Source organism: Schistocerca serialis, chromosome 9, assembly GCF_023864345.2.
Source record: "Schistocerca serialis cubense isolate TAMUIC-IGC-003099 chromosome 9, iqSchSeri2.2, whole genome shotgun sequence".
Taxonomy (NCBI): Eukaryota; Metazoa; Arthropoda; class Insecta; order Orthoptera; family Acrididae; genus Schistocerca; species Schistocerca serialis.
Genome location: NC_064646.1, coordinates 56,829,701 through 56,855,286, shown reverse-complemented (window position 1 = coordinate 56,855,286; position 25,586 = coordinate 56,829,701).

Below are 25,586 nucleotides of genomic sequence, written 5' to 3'. Positions count from 1 at the left end.
TCTCATTTCCGATCCACTAATCCTTCTTTACTGCATCCCTCACTCCCACTCATTTACGAATTCACACGGAAATTGCTTCGCTATGAAATACTATGTGTTCCGAGACATTTCCTTCTAAATCGAGTAACGTTTCTATGGAAACGACAGGATTTTCTTTTGGGATACGACAATCACATTTCCGATCCACTAATCCTTCTTTACTGCATCCCTCACTCCCACACATTGACGAATTCACATGGAAATTGCGTCGCTATGAAATTCTATGTGTTCTAAGACATTTCCCTCTAAATCGAGCCACGTTTCTATGGAAACGACAGGATTTTCTTTTGGGATACGACAATCACATTTCCGATCCACTAATCCTTCTTTACTGCATCCCTCCCTCCCACACTGACAAATTCATACGGAAATTGCGTCGCTATGAAATACTATGTGTTCTAAGACATTTCCTTCAAAATCGAGTAACGTTTCTATGGAAACGGCAGGATTTTCTTTTGGGATACGTCAATCTCATTTCCGATCCACTAATCCTTCTTTACTGCATCCCTCACTCCCACACATTGACGAATTCACACAGAAATTGCGTCGCTATGAAATACTATGTGTTCTAAGACATTTCCTTCTAAATTGATTAACGTTTCTATGGAAACGACAGGATTTTCCTTTCGGATACGACAATCTCATTTCTGATCCACTAATCCTTCTTTACTGCATCCCTCACTCCCACTCATTTACGAATTCACACGGAAATTGCGTCGCTATGAAATACTATGTGTTCTATGACATTTCCTTCTAAATCGAGTAACGTTCCTATGGAAACGACAGGATTTTCTTTTCGGATACGACAATCACATTTCCGATCCACTAATCCTTCTTTACTGCATCCCTCACTCCCACACATTGACGAATTCACCCGGAAATTGCGTCGCTATGAAATACTATGTGCTCTAAGACATTTCCTTCTAAATCGAGTAACGTTTCTATGGAAACGACAGGATTTTCTTTTGGGATACGACAATCACATTTCCGATCCACTAATCCTTCTTTACTGCATCCCTCACTCCCACACATTGACGAATTCACACGGAAATTGCGACGCTATGAAATACTATGGGTTCTATGACTTCTCCGTCTAAATCGAGTAACGTTTCTATGGAAACGACAGGATTTTCTTTTGGGATACGACAATCACATTTCCGATCCACTAATCCTTCTTTACTGCATCCCTCACTCCCACACATTGACGAATTCACACGGAAATTGCGACGCTACGAATTACTAAGGGTTCTATGACTTCTCCTTCTAAATCGAGTTACGTTTCTATGGAAACGACAGGATTTTCTTTTGGGATACGACAATCTCATTTCCGATCCACTAATCCTTCTTTACTGCATCCCTCACTCCCACTCATTGACCAATTCACACAGAAATTGCGTCGCTATGAAATACTATGGGTTCTATGACTTCTCCTTCTAAATCCAGTAACGTTTCTATGGAAACGACAGGATTTTCTTTTGGGATACGACAATCACATTTCCGATCCACTAATCCTTCTTTACTGCATCCCTCACTCCCACACATTGACGAATTCACACGGTAATTGCGTCGCTATGAAATACTATGTGCTCTAAGACATTTCCTTCTAAATCGAGTAACGTTTCTATGGAAACGACAGGATTTTCTTTTGGGATACGACAATCACATTTCCGATCCACTAATCCTTCTTTACTGCATCCCTCACTGCCACACATTGACGAATTCACACGGAAATTGCGACGCTATGAAATACTATGGGTTCTATGACTTCTCCTTCTAAATCGAGTATCGTTTCTATGGAAACGACAGGATTTTCTTTTGGGATACGACAATCTCATTTCCGATCAACTAATCCTTCTTTACTGCATCCCTCACTCCCACTCATTGACCAATTCACACAGAAATTGCGTCGCTATGAAATACTATGGGTTCTATGACTTCTCCTTCTAAATCCAGTAACGTTTCTATGGAAACGACAGGATTTTCTTTTGGGATACGACAATCTCATTTCCGATCCACTAATCCTTCTTTACTGCATCCCTCACTCCCACTCATTGACGAATTCACACGGAAATTGCGTCGCTATGAAATACTATGTGTTCTAAGACATTTCCTTCTAAATCGAGTAACTTTTCTATGGGAACGACAGGATTTTCTTTTGGGATACGACAATCTCATTTCCGATCCACTTATCCTTCTTTACTGCATCCCTCACTCCCACTCATTGACAAATTCACACGGAAATTGCGTCGCTTTGAAATACTATGTGTTCTAAGACATTTCCTTCGAAATCGAGTAACGTTTCTATGGAAACGACAGGATTTTCTTTTGGGATACGACAATCACATTTCCGATCCACTAATCCTTCTTTACTGCATCCCTCACTCCCACACATTGACCAATTCACACGGAAATTGCGTCGCTATTAAATACTATGTGTTCTATGACTTCTCTTTCTAAATCGAGTAACGTATCTATGGAAACGACAGGATTTTCTTTTGGGATACGACAATCTCATTTCCGATCCACTAATCCTTCTTTACTGCATCCCTCACTCCCACACTGACGAATTCACACGGAAATTGCGTCGCTATGAAATACTATGGGTTCTATGACTTCACCTTCTAAATCGAGTAACGTTTCTATGGAAACGACAGGATTTTCTTTTGGGATACGACAATCTCATTTCCGATCCACTAATCCTTCTTTACTGCATCCCTCACTCCCACTCATTGACGAATTCACACGGAAATTGCGTCGCTATGAAATACTATGTGTTCTAAGACATTTCCTTCTAAATCGAGTAACTTTTCTATGGGAACGACAGGATTTTCTTTTGGGATACGACAATCTCATTTCCGATCCACTTATCCTTCTTTACTGCATCCCTCACTCCCACTCATTGACAAATTCACACGGAAATTGCGTCGCTTTGAAATACTATGTGTTCTAAGACATTTCCTTCGAAATCGAGTAACGTTTCTATGGAAACGACAGGATTTTCTTTTGGGATACGACAATCACATTTCCGATCCACTAATCCTTCTTTACTGCATCCCTCACTCCCACACATTGACCAATTCACACGGAAATTGCGTCGCTATTAAATACTATGTGTTCTATGACTTCTCCTTCTAAATCGAGTAACGTATCTATGGAAACGACAGGATTTTCTTTTGGGATACGACAATCTCATTTCCGATCCACTAATCCTTCTTTACTGCGTCACTCACTCCCACACTGACGAAATGACACTTAAATTGCGTCGCTATGAAATACTATGGGTTCTATGACTTCTCCCTCTAAATCGAGTAACGTTTCTATGGAAACGACTGGATTTTCTTTTGGGATACGGCAATCTCATTTCCGATCCACTAATCCTTCTTTACTGCATCCCTCACTCCCACTCATTGACGAATTCACATGGAAATTGCGTCGCTATGAAATTCTATGTGTTCTAAGACATTTCCCTCTAAATCGAGCCACGTTTCTATGGAAAAGACAGGATTTTCTTTTGGGATATGACAATCACATTTCCGATCCACTAAGACTTCTTTACTGCATCCCTCCCTCCCACACATTGACAAATTCACACGGAAATTGCGTCGCTATGAAATACTATTTGTTCTAAGACATTTCCTTCTAAATCGAGTAACGTTTCTATGGAAACGAAGGGATTTTCTTTTGGGATACGACAATCTCATTTCCGATCCACTAATCCTTCTTTACTGCATCCCTCACTCATACACATTGACGAATTCACACAGAAATTGCGTCGCTATGAAATATTATGTGTTCTAAGACATTTCATTCTAAATTGATTAACGTTTCTATGGAAACGACAGGATTTTCCTTTCGGATACGACAATCTCATTTTTGATCCACTAATCCTTCTTTAGTGCATCCCTCACTCCCACTCATTTACGAATTCACACGGAAATTGAGTCGCTATGAAATACTATGTGTTCTATGACATTTCCTTCTAAATCCAGTAACGTTCCTATGGAAACGACAGGATTTTCTTTTCGGATACGACAATCACATTTCCGATCCACTAATCCTTCTTTACTGCATCCCTCACTCCCACACATTGACGAATTCACACGGAAATTGCGTCGCTATGAAATACTATGTGATCTAAGACATTTCCTTCTAAATCGAGTAACGTTTCTATGGAAACGACAGGATTTTCTTTTGGGATACGACAATCACATTTCCGATCCACTAATCCTTCTTTACTGCATCCCTCACTCCCACACATTGACGAATTCACACGGTAACTGCGTCGCTATGAAATACTATGTGCTCCAAGACATTTCCTTCTAAATCGAGTAACGTTTCTATGGAAACGACAGGATTTTCTTTTGGGATACGACAAACACATTTCCGATCCACTAATCCTTCTTTACTGCATCCCTCACTCCCACTCATTGACCAATTCACACAAAAATTGCGTCGCTATGAAATACTATGGGTTCTATGACTTCTCCTTCTAAATCCAGTAACGTTTCTATGGAAACGACAGGATTTTCTTTTGGGATACGACAATCTCATTTCCGATCCACTAATCCTTCTTTACTGCATCCCTCCCTCCCACACATTGACAAATTCATACGGAAATTGCGTCGCTATGAAATACTATGTGTTCTATGACTTCTCCTTCTAAATCGAGTAACGTTTCTATGGAAACGACAGGATTTTCTTTTGGGATACGACAATCTCATTTCCGATCCACTAATCCTTCTTTACTGCATCACTCACTCCCACACTGACGAAATCACACGGAAATTGCGTCGCTATGAAATACTATGGGTTCTATGACTTCTCCTTCTAAATCGAGTAACGTTTCTATGGAAACGACAGGATTTTCTTTTGGGATACAGCAATCTCATTTCCGATCCACTAATCCTTCTTTACTGCATCTCTCACTCCCACTCATTGACGAATTCACATGGAAATTGCGTCGCTATGAAATTCTATGTGTTCTAAGACATTTCCCTCTAAATCGAGCCACGTTTCTATGGAAACGACAGGATTTTCTTTTGAGATACGACAATCACATTTCCGATCCACTAATCCTTCTTTACTGCATCCCTCCCTCCCACACATTGACAAATTCATACGGAAATTGCGTCGCTATGAAATACTATGTGTTCTAAGACATTTCCTTCTAAATCGAGTAACGTTTCTATGGAAACGACAGGATTTTCTTTTGGGATACGACAATCTCATTTCCGATCCACTAATCCTTCTTTACTGCATCCCTCACTCCCACACATTGACGAATTCACACAGAAATTGCGTCGCTATGAAATACTATGTGTTCTAAGACATTTCCTTCTAAATTGAGTAACGTTTCTATGGAAACGACAGGATTTTCTTTTGGGATACGACAATCTCATTTCTGATCCACTAATCCTTCTTTACTGCATCCCTCACTCCCACTCATTTACGAATTCACACGGAACTTGCGTCGCTATGAAATACTATGTGTTCTAAGACATTTCCTTCGAAATCGAGTAACGTTTCTATGGAAACGACAGGATTTTCTTTTGGGATACGACAATCACATTTCCGATCCACTAATCCATCTTTACTGCATCCCTCACTCCCACACATTGACGAATTCACACGGAAATTGCGTCGCTATTAAATACTATGTGTTCTATGACTTCTCCTTCTAAATCGAGTAACGTTTCTATGGAAACGACAGGATTTTCTTTTGGGATACGACAATCTCATTTCCGATCCACTAATCCTTCTTTACTGCATCCCTCACTCCCACACTGACGAATTCACACGGAAATTGCGTCGCTATGAAATACTATGGGTTCTATGACTTCTCCTTCTAAATCGAGTAACGTTTCTATGGAAACGACAGGATATTCTTTTGGGATACGGCAATCTCATTTCCGATCCACTAATCCTTCTTTACTGCATCCCTCACTCCCACACATTGACGAATTCACACGGAAATTGCTTCGCTATGAAATACTATGTGTTCCAAGACATTTCCTTCTAAATCGAGTAACGTTTCTATGGAAACGACAGGACTTTCTTTTGGGATACGACAATCTCATTTCCGATCCACTAATGCGTCTTTACTGCATCCCTCACTCCCACACTGACGAATTCACACGGAAATTGCGTCGCTATGAAATACTATGGGTTCTATGACTTCTCCTTCTAAATCGAGTAACTTTTCTATGGAAACGACAGGATTTTCTTTTGGGATACGGCAATCTCATTTCCGATCCACTAATCCTTCTTTACTGCATCCCTCACTCCCACACATTGACGAATTCACACGGAAATTGCTTCGCTATGAAATACTATGTGTTCCAAGACATTTCCTTCTAAATCGAGTAACGTTTCTATGGAAACGACAGGACTTTCTTTTGGGATACGACAATCTCATTTCCGATCCACTAATGCGTCTTTACTGCATCCCTCACTCCCACACTGACGAATTCACACGGAAATTGCGTCGCTATGAAATACTATGGGTTCTATGACTTCTCCTTCTAAATCGAGTAACTTTTCTATGGAAACGACAGGATTTTCTTTTGGGATACGGCAATCTCATTTCCGATCCACTAATCCTTCTTTACTGCATCCCTCACTCCCACTCATTGACGAATTCACACGGAAATTGCTTCGCTATGAAATACTATGTGTTCCAAGACATTTCCTTCTAAATCGAGTAACGTTTCTATGGAAACTACATTATTTTCTTTTGGGATACGACTATCACATTTCCGATCCACTAATCCTTCTTTACTGCATCCCTCACTCCCACACATTGACGAATTCACATGGAAATTGCGTCGCTATGAAATTCTATGTGTTCTAAGACATTTCCCTCTAAATCGAGCCACGTTTCTATGGAAACGACAGGATTTTCTTTTGGGATACGACAATCACATTTCCGATCCACTAATCCTTCTTTACTGCATCCCTCCCTCCCACACATTGACAAATTCATACGGAAATTGCGTCGCTATGAAATACTATGTGTTCTAAGACATTTCCTTCTAAATCGAGTAACGTTTCTATGGAAACGACAGGATTTTCTTTTGGGATACGACAATCTCATTTCCGATCCACTAATCCTTCTTTACTGCATCCCTCACTCCCACACATTGTCGAATTCACACAGAAATTGCGTCGCTATGAAATACTATGTGTTCTAAGGCATTTCCTTCTAAATTGAGTAACGTTTCTATGGAAACGACAGGATTTTCTTTTGGGATACGACAATCTCATTTCAGATCCACTAATCCTTCTTTACCGCATCCCTCACTCCCACTCATTTACGAATTCACACGGAACTTGCGTCGCTATGAAATACTATGTGTTCTAAGACATTTCCTTCTAAATCGAGTAACGTTTCTAGGGAAACGACAGGATTTTCTTTTGGGATACGGCAATCACATTTCCGATCCACTAATCCATCTTTACTGCATCCCTCACTCCCACACATTGACGAATTCACACGGAAATTGCGTCGCTATTAAATACTATGTGTTCTTTGACTTCTCCTTCTAAATCGAGTAACGTTTCTATGGAAACGACAGGATTTTCTTTTGGGATACGACAATCTCATTTCCGATCCACTAATCCTTCTTTACTGCTTCCCTCACTCCTACACTGACGAATTCACACGGAAATTGCGTCGCTATGAAATACTATGGGTTCTATGACTTCTCCTTCTAAATCGAGTAACGTTTCTATGGAAACGACAGGATTTTCTTTTGGGATAAGACAATCACATTTCCGATCCACTAATCCTTCTTTACTGCATCCCTCACTCCCACACATTGACGAATTCACATGGAAATAGCGTCGCTATGAAATTCTATGTGTTCTAAGACATTTCCTTCTAAATCGAGCAACGTTTCTATGGAAACGACAGGATTTTCTTTTGGGATACGACAATCACATTTCCGATCCACTAATCCTTCTTTACTGCATCCCTCCCTCCCACACATTGACAAATTCACACGGAAATTGCGTCGCTATGAAATACTATTTGTTCGAAGACATTTCCTTCTAAATCGAGTAACGTTTCTATGGAAACGACAGGATTTTCTTTTGGGATACGACAATCTCATTTCCGATCCACTAATCCTTCTTTACTGCATCCCTCACTCCCACACATTGACGAATTCACACAGATATTGCGTCGCTATGAAATACTATGTGTTGTAAGACATTTCCTTCTAAATTGACTAACGTTTCTATGGAAACGACAGGATTTTCCTTTCGGATACGACAATCTCATTTCTGATCCACTAATCCTTCTTTACTGCATCCCTCACTCCCACTCATTTACGAATTCACACGGAAATTGCGTCGCTATGAAATACTATGTGTTCTATGACATTACCTTCTAAATCGAGTAACGTTCCTATGGAAACGACAGGATTTTCTTTTCGGATACGACAATCACATTTCCGATCCACAAATCCTTCTTTACTGCATCCCTCACTCCCACTCATTGACGAATTCACACGGAAATTGCTTCGCTATGAAATACTATGTGTTCCAACACATTTCCTTCTAAATCGAGTAACGTTTCTATGGAAACTACAGGATTTTCTTTTGGGATACGACAATCACATTTCCGATCCACTAATCCTTCTTTACTGCATCCCTCACTCCCACACATTGACGAATTCACATGGAAATTGCGTCGCTATGAAATTCTATGTGTTCTAAGACATTTCCCTCTAAATCGAGCCACGTTTCTATGGAAACGACAGGATTTTCTTTTGGGATACGACAATCACATTTCCGATCCACTAATCCTTCTTTACTGCATCCCTCCCTCCCACACATTGACAAATTCATACGGAAATTGCGTCGCTATGAAATACTATGTGTTCTAAGACATTACCTTCTAAATCGAGTAACGTTTCTATGGAAACGACAGGATTTTCTTTTGGGATACGACAATCTCATTTCCGATCCACTAATCCTTCTTTACTGCATCCCTCACTCCCACACATTGACGAATTCACACAGAAATTGCGTCACTATGAAATACTATGTGTTCTAAGACATTTCCTTCTAAATTGAGTAACGTTTCAATGGAAACGACAGGATTTTCTTTTGGGATACGACAATCTCATTTCAGATCCACTAATCCTTCTTTACTGCATCCCTCACTCCCACTCATTTACGAATTCACACGGAACTTGCGTCGCTATGAAATACTATGTGTTCTAAGACATTTCCTTCGAAATCGAGTAACGTTTCTATGGAAACGACAGGATTTTCTTTTGGGATACGACAATCACATTTCCGATCCACTAATCCTTCTTTACTGCATCCCTCACTCCCACACATTGACGAATTAACACGGAAATTGCGTCGCTATTAAATACTATGTGTTCTTTGACTTCTCCTTCTAAATCGAGTAACGTATCTATGGAAACGACAGGATTTTCTTTTGGGATACGACAATCTCATTTCCGATCCACTAATCCTTCTTTACTGCTTCCCTCACTCCTACACTGACGAATTCACACGGAAATTGCGTCGCTATGAAATACTATGGGTTCTATGACTTCTCCTTCTAAATCGAGTAACGTTTCTATGGAAACGACAGGATTTTCTTTTGGGATACGGCAATCTCATATCCGATCCACTAATCCTTCTTTACTGCATCCCTCACTCCCACACATTGACGAATTCACACGGAAATTGCTTCGCTATGAAATACTATGTGTTCCAAGACATTTCCTTCTAAATCGAGTAACGTTTCTATGGAAACGACAGGATTTTCTTTTGGGATAAGACAATCACATTTCCGATCCACTAATCCTTCTTTACTGCATCCCTCCCTCCCACACATTGACAAATTCACACGGAAATTGCGTCGCCATGAAATACTATTTGTTCTAAGACATTTCCTTCTAAATCGAGTAACGTTTCTATGGAAACGACAGGATTTTCTTTTGGGATACGACAATCTCATTTCCGATCCACTAATCCTTCTTTACTGCATCCCTCACTCCCACACATTGACGAATTCACACAGAAATTGCGTCGCTATGAAATACTATGTATGTAAGACATTTCCTTCTAAATTGACTAACGTTTCTATGGAAACGACAGGATTTTCCTTTCGGATACGACAATCTCATTTCTGATCCACTAATCCTTCTTTACTGCATCCCTCACTCCCACTCATTTACGAATTCACACGGAAATTGCGTCGCTATGAAATACTATGTGTTCTATGACATTACCTTCTAAATCGAGTAACGTTCCTATGGAAACGACAGGATTTTCTTTTCGGATACGACAATCACATTTCCGATCCACAAATCCTTCTTTACTGCATCCCTCACTCCCACTCATTGACGAATTCACACGGAAATTGCTTCGCTATGAAATACTATGTGTTCCAAGACATTTCCTTCTAAATCGAGTAACGTTTCTATGGAAACTACAGGATTTTCTTTTGGGATACGACAATCACATTTCCGATCCACTAATCCTTCTTTACTGCATCCCTCACTCCCACACATTGACGAATTCACATGGAAATTGCGTCGCTATGAAATTCTATGTGTTCTAAGACATTTCCCTCTAAATCGAGCCACGTTTCTATGGAAACGACAGGATTTTCTTTTGGGATACGACAATCACATTTCCGATCCACTAATCCTCCTTTACTGCATCCCTCACTCCCACACATTGACGAATTCACACAGAAATTGCGTCGCTATGAAATACTATGTGTTCTAAGACATTTCCTTCTAAATTGACTAACGTTTCTATGGAAACGACAGGATTTTCCTTTCGGATACGACAATCTCATTTCTGATCCACTAATCCTTCTTTACTGCATCCCTCACTCCCACTCATTTACGAATTCACACGGAAATTGCGTCGCTATGAAATACTATGTGTTCTATGACATTACCTTCTAAATCGAGTAACGTTCCTATGGAAACGACAGGATTTTCTTTTCGGATACGACAATCACATTTCCGATCCACAAATCCTTCTTTACTGCATCCCTCACTCCCACACATTGACGAATTCACACGGAAATTGCGTCGCTATGAAATACTATGTGCTCTAAGATATTTTCTTCTAAATCGAGTAACGTTTCTATGGAAATGACAGGATTTTCTTTTGGGATACGACAATCACATTTCCGATCCACTAATCCTTCTTTACTGCGTCCCTCACTCCCACACATTGACGAATTCACACGGAAATTGCGACGCTATGAAATACTATGGGTTCTATGACTTCTCCTTCAAAATCGAGTAACGTTTCTATGGAAACGACAGGATTTTCTTTTGGGATACGACAATCTCATTTCCGATCCACTCATCCTTCTTTACTGCATCCCTCAGTCCCACTCATTGACCAATTCACACGGAAGTTGCGTCGCTATGAAATACGATGGGTTCTATGGCTTCTCCTTCTAAATCCAGTAACGTTTCTATGGAAACGACAGGATTTTCTTTTGGGATACGACAATCTCATTTCCGATCCACTAATCCTTCTTTACTGCATCCCTCACTCCCACTCATTGACGAATTCACACGGAAATTGCGTCGCTATGAAATACTATGTGTTCTAAGACATTTCCTTCTAAATCGAGTAACTTTCCTATGGGAACGACAGGATTTTTTTTTTGGGATACGACAATCTCATTTCCGATCCACTAATCCTTCTTTACTGCATCCCTCACTCCCACTCATTGACAAAATCACACGGAAATTGCGTCGCTATGAAATACGATGTGTTCTAAGGCAATTCCTTCGAAATCGAGTAACGTTTCTATGGAAACGACAGGATTTTCCTTTGGGATACGACAATCACATTTCCGATCCACTAATCCTTCTTTACTGCATCCCTCACTCCCACACATTGACGAATTCACACGGAAATTGCGTCGCTATTAAATACTATGTGTTCTATGACTTCTCCTTCTAAATCGAGTAACGTTTCTATGGAAACGACAGGATTTTATTTTGCGATACGACAATCTCATTTCCGATCCACTAATCCTTCTTTACTGCATCCCTCACTCCCACACATTGACGAATTCACACGGAAATTGCGCCGCTATGAAATACTATGTGTTCTAAGACATTTCCTTCTAAATCGGGTAACGTTTCTATGGAAACGACAGGATTTTCATTTGGGGTACGACAATCTCATTTCCGATCCACTAATCCTTCTTTACTGCATCCCACACTCCCACACATTGACGAATTCACACGGAAATTGCGTCGCTATGAAATACTATGTGTTCCAAGACATTTCCTTCTAAATCGAGGAGCGTTTCTACGGAAACGACAGGATTTTCTTTTGGGATACGACAATCACATTTCCGATCCACTAATCCTTCTTTCCTGCATCCCTCACTCCAACACATTGACGAATTCACATGGAAATTGCGTCGCTATGAAATACTACGTGTTCTAAGACATTTCCTTCTAAATCGAGCAACGTTACTATGGAAACGACAGGATTTTCTTTTGGGATACGACAATCACATTTCCGATCCACTAATCCTTATTTACTGCATCCCTCATGCCACACATTGACGAATTCACACGGAAATTGCGTCGCTATGAAATACTATGTGTTCTAAGACATTTCCTTCTAAATCGAGTAACGTTTCTGTGGAAACGACAGGATTTTCTTTTGGGATAAGACAATCCCATTTGCGATCCACTAAACCTTCTTTACTGATTCCCTCACACCCACACATTGACGAATTCACACGGAAATTGCGTCGCTATGAAATACTATGTGTTCCACGACATTTCCTTCCAAATCGAGTAACGTTTCTATGGAAACGACAGGATTTTCTTTTGGGATACCACAATCACATTTCCGATCCACTAATCCTTCTTTACTGCATCCCTCACTCCCACACATTGACGAATTCACACGGAAATTGCGACGCTATGAAATACTATGGGTTCTATGACTTCTCCTTCTAAATCGAGTAACGTTTCTATGGAAACGACAGGATTTTCTTTTGGGATACGACAATCTCATTTCCGATCCACTAATCCTTCTTTACTGCATCCCTCACTCCCACTCATTGACCAATTCACACGGAAATTGCGTCGCTTTGAAATACTATGGGTTCTATGACTTCTCCTTCTAAACCCAGTAACGTTTCAATGGAAACGACAGGATTTTCTTTTGGGATACGACAATCTCATTTCCGATCCACTAATCGTTCTTTACTGCATCCCTCACTCCCACTCATTGACGAATTCACACGGAAATTGCGTCGCTATGAAATACTATGTGTTCTAAGACATTTCCTTCTAAATCGAGTAACTTTTCTATGGGAAGAACAGGATTTTTTTTTGGGATACGACAATCTCATTTCCGATCCACTAATCCTTCTTTACTGCATCCCTCACTCCCACTCATTGACAAATTCACACGGAAATTGCGTCGCTATGAAATACTATGTGTTCTAAGACATTTCCATCGAAATCGAGTAACGTTTCTATGGAAACGACAGGATTTTCCTTTGGGATACGACAATTACATTTCCGATCCACTAATCCTTCTTTACTGCATCCCTCCCTCCCACACATTGACAAATTCACACGGAAATTGCGTCGCTATGAAATACTATGTGTTCTAAGACATTTCCTTCTAAATCGAGTAACGTTTCTATGGAAACGACAGGATTTTCTTTTGGGATACGACAATCCCATTTCCGATCCACTAATCCTTCTTTACTGCATCCCTCACTCCCACACATTGACGAATTCACACAGAAATTGCGTCGCTATGAAATACTATGTGTTCTAAGACATTTCCTTCCAAATTGAGTAACGTTTCTATGCAAACAACAGGATTTTCTTTTGGGATACGACAATCACATTTCTGATCCACTAATCCTTCTTTACTGCATCCCTCACTCCAACACATTGACGAATTCACACGGAAATTGCGTCGCTATGAAATACTATGTGTTCTCAGACATTTCCTTCTAAATCGAGTAACGTTCCTATGGAAACGACAGGATTTTCTTTTGGGATACGACAATCACATTTCCGATCCACTAATCCTTCTTTACTGCATCCCTCACTCCCACACATTGACGAATTCACACGGAAATTGCGTCGCTATGAAATACTATGTGTTCTAAGACATTTCCTTCTAAATCGACTAACGTTTCTGTGGAAACGACAGGATTTTCTTTTGGGGTACCACAATCACATTTCCGATCCACTAATCCTTCTTTACTGCATCCCTCACTCCCACACAATGACGAATTCACAGGGAAATTGCGACGCTATGAAATACAATGGGTTCTATGACTTCTCCTTCTAAATCGAGTAACGTTTCTATGGAAACGACAGGATTTTCTTTTGGGATACGACAATCTCATTTCCGATCCACTAATCCTTCTTTACTGCATCCCTCACTCCCACACATTGACCAATTCACACGGAAATTGCGTCGCTATGAAATACTATGTGTTCTAAGACATTTCCTTCTAAATCGAGTAACGTTTCTGTGGAAACGACAGGATTTTCTGTTGGGATAAGACAATCCCATTTGCGATCCACTAATCCTTCTTTACTGATTCCCTCACTCCCACACATTGACGAATTCACACGGAAATTTCGTCGCTATGAAATACTATGTGTTCTAAGACATTTCCTTCTAAATCGAGTAACGTTTCTATGGAAACGACAGGATTTTCCTTTGAGATACGACAATCACATTTCCGATCCACTTATCCTTCTTTACTGCATCCCTCACTCCCACACATTGACGAATTCACACGGAAATTGCGTCGCTATGAAATAGTATGTGTTCTCAGACATTTCCTTCTAAATCGAGTAACGTTTCTATGGAAACGACAGGATTTTCTTTTGGGATACGACAATCTCATTTCCGATCCACTAATCCTTCCCTACTGCATCCCTCACTCCCACACATTAACGAATTCACACGGAAATTGCGTCGCTATGAAATACTATGTGTTGTAACACATTTCCTTCTAAATCGAGTAACGTTTCTATGTAAACGACAGGATTTTCTTATGGGATACAACAATCTCATTTCCGATCCACTAATCCTTCTTTACTGCATCCCTCACTCCTACACATTGACCAATTCACACGGAAATTGCGTCGCTATGAAATACTATGGGTTCTATGACTTCTCCTTCTAAATCCAGTAACGTTTCAATGGAAACGACAGGATTTTCTTTTGGGATACGACAATCTCATTTCCGATCCACTAATCGTTCTTTACTGCATCCCTCACTCCCACTCATTGACGAATTCACACGGAAATTGCGTCGCTATGAAATACTATGTGTTCTAAGACATTTCCTTCTAAATCGAGTAACTTTTCTATGGGAAGAACAGGATTTTTTTTTGGGATACGACAATCTCATTTCCGATCCACTAATCCTTCTTTACTGCATCCCTCACTCCCACTCATTGACAAATTCACACGGAAATTGCGTCGCTATGAAATACTATGTGTTCTAAGACATTTCCATCGAAATCGAGTAACGTTTCTATGGAAACGACAGGATTTTCCTTTGGGATACGACAATTACATTTCCGATCCACTAATCCTTCTTTACTGCATCCCTCCCTCCCACACATTGACAAATTCACACGGAAATTGCGTCGCTATGAAATACTATGTGTTCTAAGACATTTCCTTCTAAATCGAGTAACGTTTCTGTGGAAACGACAGGATTTTCTTTTGGGATACGACAATCCCATTTCCGATCCACTAATCCTTCTTTACTGCATCCCTCACTCCCACACATTGACGAATTCACACAGAAATAGCGTCGCTATGAAATACTATGTGTTCTAAGACATTTCCTTCCAAATTGAGTAACGTTTCTATGCAAACAACAGGATTTTCTTTTGGGATACGACAATCACATTTCTGATCCACTAATCCTTCTTTACTGCATCCCTCACTCCAACACATTGACGAATTCACACGGAAATTGCGTCGCTATGAAATACTATGTGTTCTCAGACATTTCCTTCTAAATCGAGTAACGTTCCTATGGAAACGACAGGATTTTCTTTTGGGATACGACAATCACATTTCCGATCCACTAATCCTTCTTTACTGCATCCCTCACTCCCACACATTGACGAATTCACACGGAAATTGCGTCGCTATGAAATACTATGTGTTGTAAGACATTTCCTTCTAAATCGAGTAACGTTTCTATGGAAACGACAGGATTTTCTTTTGGGGTACCACAATCACATTTCCGATCCACTAATCATTCTTTACTGCATCCCTCACTCCCACACAATGACGAATTCACAGGGAAATTGCGACGCTATGAAATACAATGGGTTCTATGACTTCTCCTTCTAAATCGAGTAACGTTTCTATGGAAACGACAGGATTTTCTTTTGGGATACGACAATCTCATTTCCGATCCACTAATCCATCTTTACTGCATCCCTCACTCCCACACATTGACCAATTCACACGGAAATTGCGTCGCTATGAAATACTATGTGTTCTAAGACATTTCCTTCTAAATCGAGTAACGTTTCTGTGGAAACGACAGGATTTTCTGTTGGGATAAGACAATCCCATTTGCGATCCACTAATCCTTCTTTACTGATTCCCTCACTCCCACACATTGACGAATTCACACGGAAATTTCGTCGCTATGAAATACTATGTGTTCTAAGACATTTCCTTCTAAATCGAGTAACGTTTCTATGGAAACGACAGGATTTTCCTTTGGGATACGACAATCACACTTCCGATCCATTTATCCTTCTTTACTGCATCCCTCACTCCCACACATTGACGAATTCACACGGAAATTGCGTCGCGATGAAATAGTATGTGTTCTCAGACATTTCCTTCTAAATCGAGTAAGGTTTCTATGGAAACGACAGGATTTTCTTTTGGGATACGACAATCTCATTTCCGATCCACTAATCCTTCTTTACTGCATCCCTCACTCCCACTCATTGACGAATTCACACGGAAATGGCGTCGCTATGAAATACTATGTGTTCTAAGACATTTCCTTCTTAATCGAGTAACGTTTCTATGGGAACGACAGGATTTTCTTTTGGGATACGACAATCTCATTTCCGATCCACTAATCCTTCCCTACTGCATCCCTCACTCCCACACATTAACGAATTCACACGGAAATTGCGTCGCTATGAAATACTATGTGTTGTAACACATTTCCTTCTAAATCGAGTAACGTTTCTATGTAAACGACAGGATTTTCTTATGGGATACGACAATCTCATTTCCGATCCACTAATCCTTCTTTACTGCATCCCTCACTCCTACACATTGACGAATTCACACGGAAATTGCGTCGCTATGAAATACTATGTGTTCTAGGTCATTCCCTTCTAAATCGAGTAACGTTTCTATGGAAACGACAGGATTTTCTTTTGGGATACGACAATCTGATTTCCGATCCACTAATCCTTCTTTACTGCATCCCTCACTCCCACTCATTGACCAATTCACACGGAAATTGCGTCGCTATGAAATACTATGGGTTCTATGATTTCTCCTTCTAAATCCAGTAACGTTTCATTGGAAACGACAGTATTTTCTTTTGGGATACGACAATCTCATTTCCGATCCACTAATCCTTCTTTACTGCATCCCTCACTCCCACTCATGGACGAATTCACACGGAAATTGCGTCGCTATGAAATACTATGTGTTCTAAGACATTTCCTTCTAAATCGAGTAACTTTTCTATGGGAACGACAGGATTTTCTTTTGGGATACGACAATCTCATTTCCGATCCACTAATCCTTCTTTACTGCATCCCTCACTCCCACACATTGACGAATTCACACGGAAATTGCGTCGCTATGAAATACTATGTGTTCTAAGACATTTCCTTCTAAATCGAGTAACATTTCTATTGAAACGACAGGATTTTCTTTTGGGATACGACAATCTCATTTCCGATCCACTAATCCTTCTCTACTGCATCCCTCACTCCCACACATTGACGAATTCACACGGAAATTGCGTCGCTATGAAATACTATGTGTTCTATGACTTCTCCTTCTAAATCGAGTAACGTTTCTATGGAAACGACAGGATTTTCTTTTGGGATACGACAATCACATTACCAATCCACTAATGCTTCTTTACTGCATCTCTCACTCCCACACATTGACAAATTCACACGGAAATTGCGTCGCTATGAAATACTATGTGTTCTATGACATTTCCTTCTAAATCGTGTAACGTTTCTATGGAAACGACAGGATTTTCTTTTGGGATACGACAATCTCATTTCCGATCCACTAATCCTTCTTTACTGCATCCCTCACTCCCACTCATTGACGAATTCACACGGAAATGGCGTCGCTATGAAATACTATGTGTTCTAAGACATTTCCTTCTAAATCGAGTAACGTTTCTATGGGCACGACAGGATTTTCTTTTGGGATACGACAATCTCATTTCCGATCCACTAATCCTTCTCTACTGCATCCCTCACTCCCACACATTGACGAATTCACACGGAAATTGCGTCGCTATGAAATACTATGTGTTGTAACACATTTCCTTCTAGATCGAGTAACGTTTCTATGGAAACGACAGGATTTTCTTTTGGGATACGACAATCTCATTTCCGATCCACTAATCCTTCATTACTGCATCCCTCACTCCTACACATTGACGAATTCACACGGAAAATGCGTCGCTATGAAATACTATGTGTTCTAAGACATTTCCTTCTAAATCGAGTAACGTTTCTATGGAAACGACAGGATTTTCTTTTGGGATACGACAATCGCATTTCCGATCCACTAATCCTTCTTTACTGCATCCCTCACTCCCACACATTGACGAATTCACACGGAAATTGCGTCGCTATGAAATACTATGTGTTCTATGACTTCTCCTTCTAAATCGAGTAACGTTTCTATGGAAACGACAGGATTTTCTTTTGGGATACGACAATCTCATTTCCGATCCACTAATCCTTCTTTACTGCATCCCTCACTCCCACACATTGACGAATTCACACTGAAATTACGTCGCTATTAAATACTATGTGTTCTAAGACATTTCCTTCTAAATCGAGTAACATTTCTATGGAAACGACAGGAATTTCTTTTGGGATACGACAATCTCATTTCCGATCCACTAATCCTACTTTACTGCATCCCTCACTCCCACTCATTGACAAATTCACACGGAAAATGCGTCGCTATGAATTACTATGTGTTCTAAGACATTTCCTTCGAAATCGAGTAACGTTTCTATGGAAACGACAGGATTTTCTTTTGGGATAAGACAATCACATTTCCGATCCACTAATCCTTCTTTACTGCATCCCTCACTCCCACACATTGACGAATTCACACGGAAATTGCGTCGCTATTAAATACTATGTGTTCTATGACTTCTCCTTCTAAATCGAGTAACGTATCTATGGAAACGACAGGATTTTATTTTGGGATACGACAATCTCATTTCCGATCCACTAATCCTTCTTTACTGCATCACTCACTCCCACACTGACGAATTCACACGGAAATTGCGTCGCTATGAAATACTATGGGTTCTATGACTTCTCCTTCTAAATCGAGTAACGTTTCTATGGAAACGACAGGATTTTCTTTTGGGATACCGCAATCTCATTTCCGATCCACTATTCCTTCTTTACTGCATCCCTCACTCCCACTCATTGACGAATTCACACGGAAATTGCTTCGCTATGAAATACTATGTGTTCCAAGACATTTCCTTCTAAATCGAGTAACGTTTCTATGGAAACGACCGGATTTTCTTTTGGGATACCACAATCACATTTCCGATCCACTAATCCTTCTCTACTGCATCCCTCACTCCCACACATTGACGAATTCACACGGAAATTGCGTCGCTATGAAATTCTATGTGTTCTAAGACATTTCCCTCTAAATCGAGCAACGTTTCTATGGAAACGACAGGATTTTCTTTTGGGATACGACAATCACATTTCCGATCCACTAATCCTTATTTACTGCATCCCTCCCTCCCACACATTGACAAATTAATACGGAAATTGCGTCGCTATGAAATACTATGTGTTCTAAGACATTTCCTTCTAAATCGAGTAACGTTTCTATGGAAACTACAGGATTTTCTTTTGGGATACGACAATCTCATTTCCGATCCACTAATCCCTCTTTACTGCATCCCTCACTCCCACACATTGACGAATTCACACAGAAATTGCGTCGCTATGAAATACTATGTGTTCTAAGACATTTCCTTCTAAATTGAGTAACGTTTCTATGGAAACGACAGGATTTTCTTTTGGGATACGACAATCTCATTTCTGATCCACTAATCCTTCTTTACTGCATCCCTCACTCCCACTCATTTACGAATTCACATGGAAATTGCGTCGCTATGAAATACTATGTGTTCTAAGACATTTCCTTCGAAATCGAGTAACGTTTCTATGGAAACGACAGGATTTTCTTTTGGGATACGACAATCACATTTCCGATCCACTAATCCTTCTTTACCGCATCCCTCACTCCCACACATTGACGAATTCACACGGAAATTGCGTCGCTATTAAATACTATGTGTTCTATGACTTCTCCTTCTAAATCGAGTAACGTTTCTATGGAAACGACAGGATTTTCTTTTGGGATACGACAATCTCATTTCCGATCCACTAATCCTTCTTTACTGCATCCCTCACTCCCACTCATTTACGAATTCACACAGAAATTGCGTCGCTATGAAATACTATGTGTTCTATGACATTTCCTTCTAAATCGAGTAACGTTCCTATGGAAACGACAGGATTTTCTTTTCGGACACGACAATCACATTTCCGATCCACAAATCCTTCTTTACTGCATCCCTCACTCCCACACATTGACGAATTCACACGGAAATTGCGTCGCTATGGAATACTATGTGCTCTACGACATTTCCTTCTAAATCGAGTAACGTTTCTGTGGAAACGGCAAAATTTTCTTTTGGGATACGACAATCACATTTCCGATCCACAAATCCTTCTTTACTGCATCCCTCACTCCCACTCATTGATCAATTCACATGGAAATTGCGTCGCTATGAAATACTATGGGTTCTATGGCTTCTCCTTCTAAATCCAGTAACGTTTCTATGGAAACGACAGGATTTTCTTTTGGGATACGACAATCTCATTTCCGATCCACTAATCCTTCTTTACTGCATCCCTCACTCCCACTCATTGAGGAATTCACACGGAAATTGCGTCGCTATGAAATACTATGTGTTCTAAGACATTTCCTTCTAAATCGAGTAACTTTTCTATGGGAACGACAGGATTTTCTTTTGGGATACGACAATCTCATTTCCGATCCACTAATCCTTCTTTACTGCATCCCTCACTCCCACTCATTGACAAATTCACACGGAAATTGCGTCGCTATGAAATACTATGTGTTCTAAGACATTTCCTTCGAAATCGAGTAACATTTCTATGGAAACGACAGGATTTCCTTTTGGGATACGACAATCACATTTCCGATCCACTAATCCTTCTTTACTGCATCCCTCACTCCCACACATTGACGAATTCACACGGAAATTGCGTCGCTATTAAATACTATGTGTTCTATGACTTCTCCTTCTAAATCGAGTAACGTATCCATGGAAACGACAGGATTTTCTTTTGGGATACGACAATCTCATTTCCGATCCACTAATCCTTCTTTACTGCATCCCTCACTCCCACACTGACGAATTCACACGGAAATTGCGTCGCTATGAAATACTATGGGTTCTATGACTTCTCCTTCTAAATCGAGTAACGTTTCTATGGAAACGACAGGATTTTCTTTTGGGATACGACAATCTCATTTCCGATCCACTAATCCTTCTTTACTGCATCCCTCACTCCCACTCATTGACAAATTCACACGGAAAATGCGTCGCTATGAAATACTATGTGTTCTAAGACATTTCCTTCGAAATCGAGTAACGTTACTATGGGAACGACAGGATTTTCTTTTGGGATACTACAATCACATTTCCGATCCACTAATCCTTCTTTACTGCATCCCTCACTCCCACACATTGACGAATTCACACGGAAATTGCGTCGCTATTAAATACTATGTGTTCTATGACTTCTCCTTCTAAATCGAGTAACGTTTCTATGGAAACGACAGGATTTTCTTTTGGGATACGACAATCTCATTTCCGATCCACTAATCCTTCTTTACTGCATCACTCACTCCCACACTGACGAAATGACACGGAAATTGCGTCGCTATGAAATACTATGGGTTCTATGACTTCTCCTTCTAAATTGAATAACGTTTCTATGGAAACGACAGGATTTTCCTTTCGGATACGACAATCTCATTTCTGATCCACTAATCCTTCTTTACTGCATCCCTCACTCCCACTCATTTACGAATTCACACGGAAATTGCGTCGCTATGAAATACTATGTGTTCTATGACATTTCCTTCTAAATCGAGTAACGTTTCTATGGAAACGACAGGATTTTCTTTTCAGATACGACAATCACATTTCCGATCCACTAATCCTTCTTTACTGCATCCCTCACTCCCACACATTGACGAATTCACACGGAAATTGCGTCGCTATGAAATACTATGTGTTCTAAGACATTTCCTTCGAAATCGAGTAACGTTTCTATGGAAACGACAGGATTTTCTTTTGGGATACGACAATCACATTTCCGATCCACTAATCCTTCTTTACTGCATCCCTCACTCCCACACATTGACGAATTCACATGGAAATTGCGTCGCTATGAAATTCTATGTGTTCCAAGACATTTCCCTCTAAATCGAGCAACGTTTCTATGGAAACGACAGGATTTTCTTTTGGGATACGACAATCACATTTCCGATCCACTAATCCTTCTTTACTGCATCCCTCCCTCCCACACATTGACAAATTCACACGGAAATGGCGTCGCTATGAAATACTATGTGTTCTAAGACATTTCCTTCTAAATCGAGTAACGTTTCTATGGAAACGACAGGATTTTCTTTTGGGATACGACAATCCCATTTCCGATCGATTAATCCTTCTTTACTGCATCCCTCACTCCCACACATTGACGAATTCACACAGAAATTGCGTCGCTATGAAATACTATGTGTTCTAAGACATTTCTTTCTAAATTGAGTAACGTTTCTATGGAAACGTTAGGATTTTCTTTTGGGGTACGACAATCACATTTCTGATCCACTAATCCTTCTTTACTGCATCCCTCACTCCCACTCATTTACGAATTCACACGGAAATTGCGTCGCTATGAAATACTATGTGTTCTAAGACATTTCCTTCTAAATCGAGTAACGTTCCTATGGAAACGATAGGATTTTCTTTTGGGATACGACAATCACATTTCCGATCCACTAATCCTTCTTTACTGCATCCCTCACTCCCACACATTGACGAATTCACACGGAAATTGCGTCGCTATGAAATACTATGTGTTCTAAAACATTTCCTTCTAAATCGAGTAACGTTTCTATGGAAACGACAGGATTTTCTTTTGGGATACCACAATCACATTTCCGATCCACTAATCCTTCTTTACTGCATCCCTCACTCCCACACATTGACGATTTCACACGGAAATTGCGACACTATGAAATACTATGGGTTCTATGACTTCTCCTTCTAAATCCTTTAACGTTTCTATGGAAACGACAGGATTTTCTTTTGGGATACGACAATCTCATTTCCGATCCACTAATCCTTCTTTACTGCATCCCTCTCTCCCACTCATTGACCAATTCACACGGAAATTGCGTCGCTATGAAATACTATGTGTTCTAAGACATTTCCTTCTAAATCGAGTAACTTTTCTATGGGAACGATAGGATCTTCTTTTGGGATACGACAATCTCATTTCCGATCCACTAATCCTTCTTTACTGCATGCCTCACTCCCACACATTGACGAATTCACACGGAAATTGCGCCGCTATGAAATACTATGTGTTCTAAGACATTTCCTTCCAAATCGGGTAACGTTTCTATGGAAACGACAGGATTTTCTTTTGGGGTACGACAATCTCATTTCCGATCCACTAATCCTTCTTTACTGCATCCCTCACTCCCACACATTGACGAATTCACACGGAAACTGCGTCACTATGAAATACCATGTGTTCTAAGACATTTCCTTCTAAATCGAGTAACGTTTCTATGGAAACGACAGGATTTTCTTTTGGGATACGACAATCAGATTTCCGATCCACTAATCCTTCTTTACTGCATCCCTCACTCCCACACATTGACGAATTCACACGGAAATTGCGTCGCTATGAAATACTATGTGTTCTATGACTTCTCCTTCTAAATCGAGTGACGTTTCCAAGGAAACGACCGGATTTTCTTTTGGGAAATGACAATCTCATTTCCGATCCAGTAATCCTTGTTTACTGCATCCCTCACTCCCACACATTGACGAATTCACACGGAAATTGCGTCGCTATGAAATACTATGTGTTCTAAGACATTTCCTTCTAAATCGAGTAACGTTTATATGGAAACGACAGGATTTTCTTTTGGGATACGACAATCTCATTTCCGATCCACTAATCCTTCTCTACTGCATCCCTCACTCCCACACATTGACGAATTCACACGGAAATTGCGTCGCTATGAAATACTATGTGTTCTATGACATTTCCTTCTAAATCGAGTAACGTTTCTATGGAAACGACAGGATTTTCTTTTGGGATACGACAATCTCATTTCAGATCCACTAATCCTTCTTTACTGCATCCCTCACTCCCACACATTGACGAATTCACACGGAAATTGCGTCGCTATGAAATACTATGTGTTCTAAGACATTTCCTTCGAAATCGAGTAACGTTTCTATGGATACGACAGGATTTTCTTTTGGGATACGAAAATCACATTTCCGATCCACTAATCCTTCTTTTCTGCATCCCTCACTCCCACTCATTGACCAATTCACACGGAAATTGCGTCGCTATGAAGTACTATGTGTTCTAAGACATTTCCTTCTAAATCGAGTAACGTTTCTATGGTAACGACAGGATTTTCTTTTGGGATACGACAATCTCATTTCCGATCCACTAATCCTTCTTTACTGCATCCCTCACTCCCACACATTGACGAATTCACACGGAAATTGTGTCGCTATGAAATACTATGTGTTCTAAGACATTTCATTCTAAATCGAGTAACGATTCTATGGAAACGACAGGATTTTCTTCTGGGATACGACAATCTCATTTCCGATCCACTAATCCTTCTTTACTGCATCCCTCACTCCCACTCATTTACGAATTCACACGGAAATTGCGTCGCTATGAAATACTATGTGTTCCAAGACATTTCCTTCTAAATCGAGTAACGTTTCTACGGAAACGACAGGATTTTCTTTTGGGATACGACAATCACATTTCCGATCCACTAATCCTTCTTTACTGCATCCCTCACTCCCACACATTGACGAATTCACATGGAAATTGCGTCGCTATGAAATACTACGTGTTCTAAGACATTTC